The 15,003-nt window shown below is 48.8% G+C and overlaps 1 protein-coding gene across 2 annotated transcripts in view; it reads right to left on the bottom strand.

The window, feature by feature from the left end:
• Window positions 1-15,003, bottom strand: part of DHRSX (dehydrogenase/reductase X-linked) — a 199,933-nt gene that overhangs the window by 125,831 nt on the left and 59,099 nt on the right. The gene's annotated exons all lie outside the window — the stretch shown is intronic.

Genomic DNA, 15,003 nt, shown 5'->3' with positions numbered 1-15,003 from the left:
GCCTCCCAAAGTGCTGGGATTACAGGTGTGAGCCACTGCGGCTAGCCTGGTTTTCCATTTCTTACCACCACAAGAACTTAGAGTGATGGAAATCTTGTGAATATTTTGGCTACATTCTGCAGACGGTGATACCGTCCATCTCCGTGGATATTATTTATAAAATATTTCTGTCACCTGCTATGAATTGTAACCCAGTCTGCATGTGAAGGAGTTTTTGAAATCAACATGAGTTTGGGCCCTGGGAAATTGCACTTAATAAAATTAAACGTTAAAAAGAAGGTCTTCCAGCTTCACTGTGACCTGAGGCAGCAGGATTACAGAAGTAGGGGGTCAGGGATGGACCCTGTGTTGGTCAGGGTTCTCTAGAGGGACAGGATAGACAGATATAAAGTGGAGTTTATTAAATATGAACTCAGACAATCACAAGGCCCCACAATAGGCCGTCTGCAGGATGAGGTGCAAGGAGAGCCAGTCCGAGCCTCAAAACTGAAGAACTTGAGGGCAGGGAGCCTCCAGCTGGAGACAGACGGAGGCTGGGAGGTGAGGCCAGTCTTTTCACGTTTTTCTGCCTGCTTATATTCTAGAGCTCTGCTGCTGCTGAGACGGTGCCTATGCAGATGAAGGGTGGGTCGGCCTTTCCCAGGTCCCTGATCTTCTCCTTCCAGGAACACCCTCACTGACACACCCAAGATCAACACTTTGCATCCTTCAATCCAATCAAGTTGACACTTGGTGTTAACCATCACAGAACCCATTGTTCTGTGGGAACCCACAGCCCCAGGGCTTGTGGGGAGAGCGAGAGCAGACAAAACAGAAGTCACTGCTGTGGGGCTGTCCTTGGTCCTACTCAAGGGAGCCATTGGGAGGCATTGAGGGAACCCCGTGGGAAGATGCTGAGGTGACGCAGGCTTTCTGGGGGTTGCAGGAAGTCTGCAGGTGGACGCTTGGAGAGAAGCATTGGCTGTTATGGGCTGAATTTTGTGCCGCCCAAATTCATATATGGAGGTCCTCACACCTAGGACTTCAGAATGTGACTGTATTCGCAGATGGGGTCCTTAAAGAGGGGATTAAGGTAAAATGAGGTCACTGGGGGGTCTCTGATCCAATGGGACTGACTTTTTATAAGAGGAGGTGAGGACACAGACAAACACACAGGGACGACCCTGTGAGGACATGGAGAGAGAAAGCAAGCCCACCGACCCCTCCATCACAGACATGTACCCTCTATGACTGTGAGAGAATAAAGATGTCTTGTTTAAGCTGCCTGGTCTGCGGGACTCTGTAAGGATCAGCAGCCTCACGGGATGAGTACAGGGACCAGAGCGTGAGAAGCCACTCAGCTGGTCCCCGGCAGCCACACTTCCGTCATGAGAATCAGCTCTGACCATCTTCCAGGTTACTGGGACACAGGACAACCAGTCAGGTAGGGGTCACCTGGTCTCCTTCCTCCCTTCTCTCACCTGGCCCCAGGTGGGTGCTCTGGTGGCAGCCCACAAGGGGGAACGAGAGGGAAAGAGCGTGGAGAGGACCCCCCCCCGCCCTGCCCTGCCCCGCCCCGCCCCGCCCCATCCCAGGGCTGGGCCAGAGGCATCAGGAATCTCCCTTCTGAAAGAAGAAGATGGCATCAGCTCCTGCCCTCGCTAAATCTGGGCTCTGTGTTGTGATGAAGGTGATGGCAGTGCTGGGGGGGTGGGGGTGGACAGGTATGCCCAGGGTCCAGCTCCATTTCCATCCAGGGTCTTAGGAGCAGGACACAGGGAGGGCATTGCAGATGGATGACACCCCGCGGGCTGAGTGCTTCGCATGCTGGGCGTACACCAGCCCCAGACCTCAAACATGTGTCCTTCTATCAGCTGATGAGTGTGTTATCAACTCTCACACACCATTCCCTCACCCATACTGCAGTACAAGGATGCTCAAGGGATGCGTGTTCTCTTGCCTGGTGTTTTATTTTATGCTTGTCTGTATCTCACCGATCTGGCCTTTTCAGATACGGGAGGGATAGGTTGTAGAGCATTTCCAATTTGAGGGCAATTTTTGCTTATTTTATTTTTTGAGATGGAGTCTCGCTGTGTCGCCCAGGCTGGAGTGCAGTGGCACGATCTCGGCTCACTGCAACCTCCGCCTCCCGGGATCAAGTGATTCTCCTGCCTCAGTCTCCCCGAGTAGCTGGGATTACAGGTGCATGCCACCACACCCAACTCATTTTTTGTATTTTTAGTAGAGATGGGGTTTCACCATGTTGGCCAGGCTGGTCTCAAGCTCCTGACCTCAGGTGATCCACCCGCCTCGGCCTCCGAAAGTTCTGGGGTGACAGGCGTGAGCCACCGCGCCCGACCAGTCTCCTGTTCTTATAAGGACACTCATCATTGCATTGGGGACCCACCCTAAATCCAAGATAATTTTGTCTTGAGTCTCACTACGGCACCCGACTGCTCTCGAACTCCTGGCCTCAAACTATCTTCCTGCCTCAGCCTCTCCACATGCTGGGATTCCAGGCGTGACCGCCACACCCGGCCCTGGCACTCACCTCTCGAGCCACAGTGGAAAAGAGGCTGTGAATAATTTTTTTTTTTTTTTTTGACACAGGGTCTCAGCTGTCGCCCAGGTTGGAGTGCAGTGGCATGATCTCCACCTCCACCCTTCAAGTTCACGCAATTCTCCTGCCTCAGCCTCCCGAGTAGCTGGGATTACAGGCGCCTGCTACTGCACCAAGCTAATTTTTGTATTTTTAGTAGAGACAGGGTTTCAACATCTTGGCCAGGCCAGTCTTGAACCCCTAACCTCGTGATCCACCCACCTCGGCGTCCCAAAGTGCTGGGATGACAGGCGTGAGCCACCGCACCCAGCCGTGAATACTCATTTTTACACACGGTCCCTCAGCCCCAATGGCAGAAATGCTCTCACAACATACACCTTGTTTCTCTACCTCAGTTCTCAAATAAAAAAAAAAAAAAAGGAAAGAAAGGCAATAATAAGACAGCAGGCAAGGTACAGATATCTCCCTCTGCTGACAGCAACATTTTTTTCCCCATTTAAACAACACTCATTATTTCTTATCTGTTCAATAGCGCGTACAATGTGCGCCTCTAAACCCACTCGGCAATCTTTCGGGTAATTAACTTGTAAAACAACTGCAGTCCTCATGACGGGCGGGATTGAACAATGTGGAGCAGCACATCTGCCAGGTGCATCATACACTATCGCTTATGAAACATCCCCCCCCCGGGGTGCAGGCAAGTTGGAGGCAAGAGGGAGCCCTCAGCCTCGTCGTGTCATGGAAGAAGATTAAAAAGGGCCAGCATCCTCCTGTTAGGTACACTGAACTCCAAGTTTCTCTTCAAAGAATCAGAATGGCCGGGCGCAGTGGCTCACACCTGTCATCCTAGCACTTTGGGAGGCCATGGAGGGCGCATCACCTGGGGTTGGGAGTTCAAGACCAGCCTGACCAACGTGGAGAAACCACGTCTCTACTTAAAATACAAAATTAGCCGGGTATGGTGGCACGCGCCTGTAATCCCAGCGACCTGGGCGGCTGAGGCAGGACAATCGCTTGAATCTGGGAGGTGCAGGTTGCAGTGAGCCGAGACCACACCACTGCACTGCAGCGTGGCCGAGAGAGAGACTCTGTTTCAAAAAAAACAAAACAAAGTATTGTATGTCACTATGCTCATCTCTCTTTAATTCTCTATTTTAAAGTTTAACTTCCTTGTAGTTTCAGTAAACAATGTTTCCCACCAGTTCTCATCAGTCGTTCACATCTGTTCCCCCGATCACCTGCCCTGCTCACCTGCTTTCGCCCCCGCTTATCTGCTCTCACCTGCCCCGTCCTTCCCACAAAACTACCCACCCCGCCACTCTGGCTCATACCCCTGCTCCCTTTTAAAATAACCAATCGGAATCAGACTAGACTGTGTGGTCTAACCCTAGCCAATAGGGGAATGACACAGCAGTAGGGTCAGCGAGCTCCATCAGGAATAGGAACCCCTTCCCCTCCCTTGTCCAGGTGTGCACTTGCCATTGCTCCATCTGTGAGCTGCACCCTACTCTAGCAGTAAACCGCCTTGCTGAGGAAATTTATATTCGACTGCTACTTCTTTTGCAGCATTGAAAATTCTACTTATAACACTGAGAGCACACACACACAAATAGACACATGTGCAAACAGGCTGATATATTTAGGGTTTGGAGGATTGCAAAAAGAGATGAGTTTCATAAGGGGGCTCACCGGCAGACCCTTGCAGTTGAGTACAAGGGTCTTTGAACTGGGTGCACCATAGACTATACCCTAGTCAAGCCATGGCGACCCCCATGATCCGCAGGTATACCTCCAGAAAAGAAGAAAAAGAATGGCTAGCTCTGACATTGTTCCTGCCTCAACTGATAAGCCAACCTTGTGACTCTGGACCCTGGACATTGTGACACCCACCTCTCCGCTCTGGCAACAAAAGAAGAATGGCTAGCTCCTGCAGTGCCTGATTAACCAACTGTGGTGACATACCACCATTGTTCTTCCTCAACTGGTAAGCCAACCTTGTGACACTGGGCCTTGTGACACATACCCCTCCCCCCGGCAATAAAAGAAGAATGGCTAGCTCCTGCAGTGCCTGATTAACCAACCTTGATGAAATTCCACCATTGTTCCATCTCAACTGATAAGCCAACCTTGTGACATTGGACTCTGTGACACATACCCCTCCTCCTGGCAATAAAATAAGAAGAATGGCTAGCTCCTGCACTGCCTGATTAACCAACTGTGATGAGATTCCGCCATTGTTCTGCCTCAACTGATAAGCCAACCTTGAGACACTGGACCTTGGACCTTGTGACACCCCCCCTTCCAGCAACACCCTCTCACCTTGCAAAAACTGCCCTGAACTGTGACCTCTGTAACTTTCTATTGCCCACCCCAAACCTATAAAACCAGCTCCTATCCCAACGCACTGCGCTGCGTCTCGTTTCAGACACAGCCCACCTGCCCCCGGGTGAATACACAGCCATGTTGCTCACACAAAGCCTGCTTGAGGGTCTCTTCGTTCAGAGGGTGCTTAACAGGGAGCAGAAGCGCGGCTGAAGGATCTCACTTGCTGCAGAAGGATCTGCGAATGGCTCCTGCAATTGTGCATTCACGAGCAAACTATTTCAGTGTTGTCCATCTCGACTGCAGGGGGTGATGTGGCCAGAGGTCAGTTCCAGGACTTGGTGGAACACTCCAGTCAGAGCACCTCTAACTCCAACCCTAACCCTAAAACTCTTTTAGGGAAACATGAGAGTCCAAGTTTTCAAATCACAGCTGCACACCGTGGCCCCCTGTGCCTGTCAGCCCAGCACTTTGGGAGGCTGAGACACGAGGATCACCTGAGCCCAGGAGTTGGAGACTCAAAACCGATGAGGTTCTGAACTGCAACTCATCTTCATTTGTGCTTATTGTTAATTCTCAAGTATTTAGAATCCCGTGAAAAGGCGGCTGTGCTCGTTAGTAAAGATACTCGGCAGCGAAACGAAATAAGCTATCAAGTCCTGAAAAGATGGAAAGGAAACTTAAATGCTTTTTTTTTTGAGATGGAGTCTCGCTCTGCCGCCCAGGCTGGAGGGCAGTGGTGCAATCTCAGCTCACTACAGCCTCCACCTCCTGGGTTCAAGTGATTCTCCTCCTCAGCCTCCCGAGCAGCTGGAATTACAGGCTCCCACCACCACTCCTGACTAGTTTTCATATTTTTAGTAGAGATGGGGTTATAGCATGTTGGTCAAGCTGGTCTCAAACTCCTGACCCCAAATGTTTCAGTCTCCTAAAGTGCTGGGATTACAGGCGTCAGCCACTGTGCTTGGCAAATGCTCATTTCTTTTTTGAAACAGTTTCGCTCCTGTTGCTCAGGCTGGAGTGCAATAGTGGGATCTCGGCTCAACGCAACCTCTGCCTCCCGGATTCAAGCGGTTCTCCTCCTCAGCCTCCCAAGTAGCTGGAACTACAGGCTCCCCCCGCCACTCCCGACTAATTATTATATTTTTAGTAGAGACAGAGTTTCACCATGTTTGCCACACTGCTGTGGACCTCCTGACCCGAAATGATGCACCCGCCTCAGCCTCCCAAAGTGCTGGGATCACAGGCGTGAGCCGTCGCCCCCGGCCAGCATGCATGTTTCTAAGTGAATGAAGCATAGTTCCCAGGGCAGGGCTTTCCGGGAAAGGCATTGTCAGGGCAGGCAGGATTCTAACCAATGCTCCTGGGGACAGGGGACGCCAGAAGGCACCAGGCACCTGCCCAAGGGCGTGCCCCTCAAAGAGCCTTGATTGTCCGCAGCCACCAATTCCCACCTGCTGAGGTGTCTTCTCTCCCCCTCTGCTCCCCTCCCCTCCTCCTTCCCAATCGCGGCCTCCCTCGCTGTCTCCTCTGTCTCCTCGGGCCTACAAAGGCTTCTGTGTTCCCACATTCCTTCACAGGCTCTGAGCTTCCACCTCTCTCACTGCGAGGTGTGGAGGCCCTTCCCTGAAGCCTGGGACCCCTAGTTTCCTCGCTTGTCAATGGGGATGGTCACAGGACCGACCTCCCGGGACGGGACTGAGTCGTTTAACACCGGGGAAGAGATGAAAGCTTGACCCGGCACACAGGGAGGAGGAAGGCCACGAGAGCCAGCACTGTCATTGTCCTTATTTCCAACACCAAGCGCTGTGTTCTCAATCTCCCCTCTCATTCCTCTCCCCACCTTCTCTGTCTCTCTCTCCCCCCTTCTCATCCTGCCTTCTCGCCTGCCTCCCTCCCTTTCTGTCTCTGTGTCTCTGTCTCTTTTTCTCTCTGTCTCTCTGTGTCTGTCTCTGTCTCTCTGTCTCTGTGTCTCTGTCTCTGTGTCTGTCTCTCCCTCTCATCGCACATATGTAGACAGCATCCAATGCTGTATTACTTACTACTGTCATTACCGCTATCTCCAACAGCCAGCGCTGCGTTCTCTCTCTGCCCCCGTCTTCTCTCTCCCTCCCTCCCTCCCTTCCCCTCTCTCACACACACCCACACACACCCACAGTCTCTCTCTCACATACACACAGACACACCAACACCAACAGTCTCTCACACACACAGGGACACACACCCACACACACAGTGTCTCTCTCACACACAGTCTCTGTCACACACACACACCCAGACACCCTCTCTCACACACCCACACACAGTCTCACACACCCAGTCTCTCACACACAGACACACACAGCCAGTCTCTCACACACACACACCCCCAGTCTCTCTCTCTCACACACACTCTCTCACACACACACTCTCTCACACACACACACCCAGTCTCTCACAGACACACAGACACACACACCGTCTCTCACACACACACACACTCTCACACACACACACACACTCACACACACCCACTCTGTCTCACAGTCTCWCACACACACTCACACACACACCCACTCTCTGTCTCTCTCACACACCCAGTCTCTCTCACACACACACACTCACACACACACACACTCACATACACACATGCACAGACACACACCCCCAGTCTCTCTCTCTCTCACACACACACACACCCCCAGTCTCTCACATACACACACACACCACAGTCTCTCTCACATACACACATGCACTCACACAAACCCCCACTCTCACACACACACACACACACACACACACACACAGAGTCTCTCCCCCTCCGCCCCATTACCCGGTGTATACATAGCATTGGAAGCTGTGTGAGTTATTACTGTCGTTATCATTATTTCCAACACCAAGCGCTGCGCTCTCTCCTCCCCTCCACCTGCCCTTCTCTCTTTTTCCCTCTCCCCTCTTCTTCCTCTGCCTGTTTCTCTCTGCCCCGATTTCTCCCTCCCCCACGGCCCTCTGTTCCCTCCCCGTCCTTCTCTGTTCCCCTCTTTGCTTCTCCTCCTGCCTCGCCTCTCTCCCTGTTTTTGCTTTTCCCCTTCGTCTCTCTCTCCCCCACCCTCTCTGCTTCTCTCCCTCTCTGTCTCCGTCTCTCTCTCCCTGTCTCTGCCTCTTCTCTCTTTACCCCCATCTCCTTCTCTCCCCCTGCCTCGCGGTCTCCCTGTCTCTCCTTGTCTCTCTGCTGCTCTCTCTCTCCCTGTCTCTCTATCTGCTTCTCTCTCTGTGCTCCTGTCTCCTCTCTCTTTGCCTCTCTCTCAGCTGCTCTCCCTCTCCTCTCTCTCTCCCTGCTTCTCTCTCTCCTTCCCTCTGCTTCTCTCTCTCCTTCTTTCTCTGCTACTCTCTCCCTCCCTCCATCTACTTCTCTTTCTCTCCTTCATCTCTCTCTGGGCTTCTCTCTCTCTTTACCTCCCTCCCTCTGGATCTGACACTACAGGGCTCAGTTTCCCTGGTCCCTGCAGGAGCTCAGTAGAGAACGAGGGCACAGCCACCCCCTGCCTTACCAAAGGCACTCCTCGTTTATCTCCTGTCCTCCCTCTCACTCCCCCAAGGATTCTTCTCAGGTTACAAGGCACACAGGGGCAGCTCAGTCAGGAATTGGCAAGGAGTCAAAGGTCAGAGCTGGAGGCTGCTAAGGCAGGTGAAATTAAGAGGTACAATCCCAGAAATGACAGACCACGGGGCGTAGGACACCAAAATCCTATTAGAAAGTCCCTGCCCAGTGGGCGAAGGACATGAACAGACACTTTATAAAAGAAGACATAAATGAGGCCAACAAACATATGAAAAAGTGCTCGTCATCACTGGTCATTAGAGAATGCAAATCAAAATGACACTGAGATACCACCTCATGCCAGTTAGAATGGCGATCATTAAAAAATCTGGAGACAACAGATGCTGGAGAGGATGTGGAGAAATAGGAACACTTTTACACTGTTGGTGGGAGTGTAAATTAGTTCAACCATTGTGGAAGACAGTGTGGAAATTCCTCAAGGATCTAGAAATAGAAATTCCATTTGACCCAGCAATCCCATTACTGGGTATATATCCAAAGGATTATAAATCGTTCTACTATAAGGACACGTGCACACGAATGTTCATTGCAGCACTGTTTACAATAGCAAAGACCTGGAACCAACCCAAATGCCCATCGATGATAGACTGGACAGAGAAAATGTGGCACATATACACCATGGAATACTATGCAGCTATATAAAAGAATGAATTCATATCCTTTGCAGGGACATGGATGAAGCTGGAAACCATCATTCTCAGCAAACTGACACAAGAACAGAAAACCAAATACTCTCTGTTCTCATTCATAAGTGGGTGTTGAACAATGAGAACACACGGAGACAGGGAGGGGACATCACACACTGGGGTCTGTCGGGGTGGGGGGCCAGGGGAGGGAGAGCAGGGGGTGGAGAGGATGGGGAGGGAAAGCATTGGGAGCAATACCTAATGTAGGTGACAGGGGGCTGGATGCAGCAAACCACCATGGCACATGCATACCAAGTAAGAAACCTGCACGTTCTGCACATGCATCCCAGAACTTCAAGTGTAATTTTAAAAAAAGAAAGAAAGTCCCTGCCCAGCATTGTCTGACTACGGAACTGTGCTTGCACCCTGAGATTCCAAGAAGCCCAGGGCCGACAACGGGGCAGGAAGGCTGAAACAGACTGAGCAGTCACCCTTCAGCCGCTACCTGGCACTGGGAACACAGGATGACATTTGAGTCTCGCCAAGTTGAAGAGAATCAGTAAACACCTCGGACTCTCTCTCGACACTGGAGATGGCTTCGTCTTGGAAGGAAAGGAACATGTCTCAGGATGAAGAGCTGCATCCAAGATGCAGGAGCAAAACTGAACTAGATGAATCATAACAAGAGCTGAAGGCAAGCCTCTGCACGATCAAGAGGGCTGCAGGGAATATCACTGCTTTCACTGTTGTGAACAGAGCCGTAAGAAACATACGTGTGCGTATGTCTTTATAACAGAATGGCTTATAATCCTTTGAGTAGGTACCCAGTCATGGGATTGTTGGGTCAAATGTCATTTTTATTTCTAGATCCTTAAGGAATCACCACATAAGTGGGTGTTGAAGAATGAGGACACACAGACACGGGGAGGGGAACGTCACACACCGGGGCCTGTTGGGGGGCGGGGGGCTGGGGATTACAGGGGATGGAGGTATTGGGGGGATAGCATTAGGAGAAATATCTAATGTAGATCACGGGGTGATGGGTGCAGCAAACCACCATGGCACGTGTAGACCTATGTAACAAACCTGCACGTTCTGCACACGTACCCCAGACCTTAAAGTATAATAGATAAATTTAAAAACCAAAAAAGAAATATCACTGTCTGCTAAAAACTCAACATCCTTCAGAGACAGAGAACAGACTCTTAAGTGTCTATGACACATCCATCACAACACCAAACGCACAATAAAAATGACCTCACAAAAACACAGGAAAATGGAAACCATAGTCAATAGAGACAAACACAGGTCAATACACACAGACTCAGAGATGACGCACACAACCAGTTTAAAACAACGATTACAAATCACAGCATTTATAAGAAAAGACGGAAGTCACGGGAGAAGAGATGAAAAATGGCAGGGAATATAGAGAAACTAGAAATTACCAATTATAATGACTGAAACTTTGAAATATACAATCTTTTTTTAAGTGTATTCTTTTATTTTTAATTGCATTTTAGGTTTTGGCGTACATGTGGAGAACATGCAAGACTGTTGCATAGGTACACACATGGCAGTGTGATTTGCTGCCTTCCTCCCCTTCACCTATATCTGGCATTTCTCCCCTTGCTATCTCTCCCCACCTCCCCACCCCCCGTCCCTCCCCCATTTCCCCCCAGCAGACCCCAGCGTGTAGTGCTCCCCTCCCTGTGTCCAAGTGTTCTCATTGTTCAACACCCGCCTATGAGTGAGAACATGTGGTGTTTGATTTTCTGTTCTTGTGTCAGTTTGCTGAGAATGATGGTTTCCAGGTTCATCCATGTCCCTACAAAGGACACAAACTCATTGTTTTTGATGGCTGCATAATATTCCATGGTGTATATGTGCCACATTTTCCCTGCCCAGTCTATCGTCGATGGGCATTTGGGTTGGTTCCAGGTCTTTGCTATTGTAAACAGTGCTGCAATGAACATTCGTGTGCATGTGTCCTTATAGGAGAATGATTTATAATCCTTTGGATATATACCCAGTAATGGGATTGCTTTTATTTTTAGAGACAGGGTCTCACTTGGTTCCCCAGGAGGGCGTGTAATGGTACAACCATAGCTTATTACAGCCTCAAACTTCTGGACTCAAGCAACCCTCCCACGTCACACTCCTGAGGAGCTGGGACTATAGGTACGCACTACTATGCCCAGTTAATTTTTTTTTTTAAAAGAGATGGCGTCTCACTAGAATGCCCAGGCTGGCTTCAAACTCCAGACCTCAAGCAATCCTCCTGCCTCAGCCTCCCAAAGTGCTAGGCGTACAGGAGTGAGTCACCACACAAAGCCTAGACTCTTTTCTCAAACTAAAGTTGTCACTTTAAGATCATTGCAGAGTCGGCCGGGCGTGGTGGCTTATGCCTGTAATCCAAGCACTTTGGAGACCAAGGTGGCCAGATCACCTGAGGTCGGCAGTTCAAGACCAGCCTGACCAACATGGTGAAACCCTGTCTTTTATATATATATAAAGGAAAATCATTGCAGAGTCACCCACAGTTTGCAAGAAATAATATGAAAGTATTCTCTGTGCACTTTTCTCACTTTCCCCAATGGCAAAGGGAAAGAAATATCGCAGAGGGAAACATATCGCAAAGCGAGAGAAATCTGTATCTATGAAACCTCTGTCTATGAAAAAGACACCTGCACTCATGGTTATGGCAGCACAACTCGCAACAGCAAAGATATGGAATCCTGCCAAGTGTCCATCAACCGGATAAAGAGAACGTGGTACGCACACTACGAAGTGTGACTTTGCCTTAAGAAAGAATAAATCATGCTTCTTGCAGCAGCGTGGATAGAAGTGGAGGCCACTATCCTAAGTGAAACGGGCCGGGCACAAAGGGTCAAGTACCGCCATGTTCTCACTAGTAACCATGAGTTACAGGGCGCACACATGTGGACACAGTGAAATAACAGATACTGGAGACTTGGAAGCGTGGGAGGCCAGCAAGGGAGGAGAAATTACAGAATGTGTACGATGTCCAGGATTCCAGTGATGGAGACAGGAAAGGCCCGCCTTCTCCGCTGAGCAATATATTTGTGCAACAAAATTGCAGTCGTACCCTTTAAATCTGTATAAGTAAAAACAAGAGTAAAGCATCTTCCAGAATTCATTTATGTGTCTATCTATTTGTCATCTATCTATCACCTATGTATCTATCATCTATCAATCATCTATCATCTATCAATCTATGTATCTACCTATCTAGCCATCCATTTATCTCTTTATCGTCTATGTATCTATCTATCTATGTATCTGTCTATCTATTATCTATCTATCTGTCTATCAGTGAGTTTCTGCCTAGTACATAAAACCACAATACAGGCCGGGTGCGGTGGCTCACACCTGTAATCCCAGCACTTTAGGAGGCTGAGGTGCATAGATTACAAGGTCAGGGGATCGAGCCCATCCTGGCCAACACGGTGAAACCCCACATCTACTAAAAATACAAAAATTAGCTGGGCCTGGTGGCACATTCCTGTAACCCCAGCTACTCAGGAGGCTGAGGCATGAGAATTGCCTGAACCCAGGAAATGGAGGTTGCAGGGAGCCAAGATCGCGCCACTGCACTGCAGCCTGGGTGACACGGTGAGACTCTGTCTCAAAGGAAAAAACAAAACACAATCCAGCATGGAGTATTAGACAATGGCAGTGCGACGCTGTGTGCCTACCTGCTGCTGCCGAGTCCTCATTCTGTATCCAAATCCTTACTGAAATGTCTGAAATATCATTACACAGTACGTGACGTCTGATCAGAAAAAAAAACTTCCTAGCGACATATATGTTCATACCATACATCAACTGAGGTTTACTTCCCTTCCCCCAGGAGAGGAATATGATGAATGTCGTATCTCAGGAATAGATTCTAGGGTCTAGAAGATGTGGATGATGTCTAATTCTCTAGCTTGATGGTATGAAATACCTTGAAATGTCTGCAAAAGAACTAGACAAAATGAATCTTCCCCTGTGATGATTCTACCCTATAAATAAATAAAAAAAAAAAAGAGGCATAAGATGGGGAAAAAATCACCAATAATAGGGAGAAGAGTGAAATTATCCCATAAATATAAATTATTTGAAAACAAAAATTATTTCTTGAGAAATTATTTTTTATAGCTATACATGTGCCATGGCGATTTGCTGCATCCATCCCCCTGTCATCTACATTAGATATTTCTCATAATGCTCTCCCTCCCCTAGCCCCCCAACAGACCCCAGTGTGTGAAGTTCCCCTCCCTGTGTCCACATGTTCTTATTGTTTAACACCCACTTATGAGTGAGGACATTCAGTGTTTGGTTTTCTGTTCCTGTGTCAGTTTGCTGAGAATGATGGTTTCCAGCTTCATCCATGTCCCTGCAAAGAACATGAACTCATCCTTTTTGATGGCTGCATAGTATTCCATGGTGTCTGTGTGCCACATTTTCTTTATCCAGTTTATCATGGATGGGCATTTGGGTTCGTTCCAAGTCTTTGCCATTGTGAACAAGGCCACAGTGAACATACGTTTGCATGTGTCTTTAAAATAGAATGATTTATAAATTATTTTAAGTCATTTAAGTAATTAAAAAGGCACCAAGAAGACCAGGCAGTCAGCATCTCTCATGGGAGTTCCCCTTGCAAGTAAGTCTTTAAGTGTTTTTTTTTTTTTTTTTTTTTTGAGAGGGAGTCTTGCACAGTTTCCCAGTCTAGAGTGCAGTGGCACGATCTCGGCTCACGGTAACCTCCCAGGTTCAAGGGATTCTCCTGCCTCAGCCTTCTGAGTAGCTGGGATTAAGGTGCCCGCCACCACTCCAGCCAGTTTTTTGTATTTTTAGTACAGACAGGGTTTCATCATGTTGGCCAGGCTGGTCTCGAACTCCTGATCTCAGGCGATCCGCCCACCTCAGCCTCCCAAAGTGATGAAATGGCAGGCATGAGCTACTGCGCCCGGCCACAGTGATTTGGAAGGTTAAAAGTAAGCCATCCCACCCTGAGAAATGAGGAGCCCTCAGTGGAAGGAAGACAGTGAGAGTTGGAAAGACAAATTAAACGTTCAGACAGTATGGTACGCGGATGCCTCTGCATGAAGACCCCAAGTGACAATTACCAACAGGAACTCATCTGTCTGTCTACGTGTGCCTGTCTGCAGACTAACGCAGAATGCTACTCAACAACATGAAGGAAACAAAAGGACCCAGTAGGAAGAAGAAAACGTCAATAAGGGCCATTTTATGTTAAAAAAAAAAAAAAAAAAAAAAAAAAAAAAAAAGGTTGGGGGCTGAGGTCAGTGGCTTACACCTGTAATCACAGTGCTTTGGAAGGTGGGAGGATGGCTTGAGGCCAGCCTGGGCAACATAACAAGACCCGGACTTTAGTAAAAAATTATATATATATTATTGTGTTTTAGGTTTGGGGGTACATGTGAAGAACATGCAAGATTGTTGCATAGGTACACACATGGCAATGTGGTTTGCTGCCTTCCTCCCCTTCACCTATATCTGGCATTTCTCCCCATGCTATCTGTCCCCAACTCCCTACCCCCCCGGCTGTCCCTCCCCTATTTCCCCCCAACAGACCCCAGTGTGTGATGCTCCCCTCCCTGTGTCCAAGTGTTCTCATTGTTCAACACCCACCTATGTGTGAGAACATGTGCTGTTTGATTTTGTGTTCTTCTGTCAGTTTGCTGAGAATGATGGTTTCCAGGTTCATCCATGTCCCTACAAAGGACACGAACTCATTGTTTTTGATGACTGCATAATATTCTATGGTGTATATGTGCCACATTTTCCCTATCCAATCTATCATCAATGAGCATTTGGGTTGGTTCCAGGTCTTTGCTATTGTAAACAGTGCTGCAATGAACATTCGTGTGCATGTGTCCTTATAG

Source organism: Sapajus apella, unplaced genomic scaffold, assembly GCF_009761245.1.
Source record: "Sapajus apella isolate SASKATOON/1434 unplaced genomic scaffold, GSC_monkey_1.0 scaffold172, whole genome shotgun sequence".
In the NCBI taxonomy this organism is placed as follows: Eukaryota; Metazoa; Chordata; class Mammalia; order Primates; family Cebidae; genus Sapajus; species Sapajus apella.
Note: the sequence above shows the minus strand (reverse complement) of the source record. Positions and strands in the feature narration are given on the sequence as shown.